This window comes from Phyllostomus hastatus, unplaced genomic scaffold, assembly GCF_019186645.2.
Source record: "Phyllostomus hastatus isolate PE091 unplaced genomic scaffold, TTU_PhHast_1.1 phas_contig_40, whole genome shotgun sequence".
In the NCBI taxonomy this organism is placed as follows: Eukaryota; Metazoa; Chordata; class Mammalia; order Chiroptera; family Phyllostomidae; genus Phyllostomus; species Phyllostomus hastatus.
In genome coordinates this window covers 16,812,404-16,814,009 of record NW_025333872.1, presented here as the reverse complement: position 1 = coordinate 16,814,009, position 1,606 = coordinate 16,812,404, and the positions used below count along the sequence as shown (strand labels likewise).

The 1,606-nt window shown below is 37.1% G+C and overlaps 1 pseudogene; it reads right to left on the bottom strand.

The window, feature by feature from the left end:
* Positions 1-518: 518 nt before the first annotated feature.
* On the bottom strand, positions 519-1,359 carry LOC123821469 (annotated as a pseudogene).
* Positions 1,360-1,606: the final 247 nt, after the last annotated feature.

The following is a 1,606-nucleotide window of genomic DNA, read 5'->3' as shown; positions in this document are numbered from 1 at the left end:
GACCCAAACTTGGTTTTTACCTGCCTGTGAATGCCTAGGATAAGAAGTTTCATCATGAAGTACATGTTACATCACAAAATTAACAATTACTTATAACTTATACATTAAACAAAGTGCTCTGTCTAATCAGGGGAGCAAAACTTCTTTCTGAAAATAATCTACAGAAATAATACATAAACACATAGAGTTTTGAGATAGATGAAGAACATTTTTCTACATTTTATGGATAAAAATGTAAAGACCATTACATATGTACACAAACATAGGCCCATTCATTAATTTGGGGTATATGGATATTGCATGACTGTGCATACACATATATGTATACCATGAGCCAAATTTTGATAATGTTTCTAGCAACACCACACTTTGAAGTCCCAAATGCCAGAGAGAAAATAAAACTTAATATGAAAATCACTTTTCCTTTTTTAAAGTAAATTTTCAAATGGAAAAACAAACCAAACAGTCCTCTCTGCAACATGCACCAATTTCTCAAAGGCTCAGAGTCAAGAACCTCTTCAGTTGTTCCCCGACATAACAGACCAGGGAGGCTTTTTGTCCCTCTCTTCAGAAGTCTGATCATCCTCAGTGTTTTGTCTTAAAAACTGCTTTCCAAGATAAGATATGGTCCTGCTTGTTAAGTTCATTCTGCTGCCCTCTCTGCACCTGCTGCAACCCTGTAGATGGGCACTTTGTACTGCTGCCCGCATGGAGACCGCTGCCCACCACTGCACTCTGAAGGAGAAGAGAGCGCTGAGTACAAACATCACCCACAGTGACGCACAGGCACCAAGTCCTAACCAAAAGATTCTGGGTCTGGCCTCTAAAGCAGCTTTATTTTCATGAAGGGATACCTTCCAGGACTCAAACACTCAATGGCTTTTTCCATTTTTTCAGTATGATTTCACCAGTACAGGCCAACCATTTATTTACTGGTGACACTCTGGACTGCCCCCAGTCATGTGACAATAACAAAATCATTGTCACCCTATAAGCAATACAGCTGTTGTCAAACAATTCACAGAGAAGCCCAACTACAATAGCACTGCCTTTTCCTTATAAATTATTTTAATTATGTAGTAAGATATTTGTGTGTGTGTGTGTGTGTGTTTCTGTATTTTTGCTTTTTTAATTAAATTTTTCTCTTTATCAAAGTAAAGTTTCAAGGACCATAAGGTTCTATTACAGTGTTGGAAAGACCAAATATAATTCTATACAAATATTAAAAAGAGAGAATGAATGAAAAACTGATGCCACTGGGTGTCTGATTTTGGAATTTTTGGGTCCATTAGCCTCTTCCTCTTCTGTAGCAAACCGTGCAGCCACGTCAGGATCATTGTTGCTGCCTTGCTGCAGCATGGTGGCCCTGTGCCAGCTCTGGAATGCAGGGCATAGCAAATGTGAATTTACAGTAGTTTGTGTGGAGTATAATACATTAATTAATAAAGAATAATATAAAAACAAACTCTGTTTTGCATACTCACAACTGTAAACCTACTTTTGCCAAACCATGGTGTGTGTGTGTGTATGTGTATTTAATGGCACACTTTGATAATACTTCAAAAATACACTAGTAATATTCTAATATAATTAAATATACAAAGAA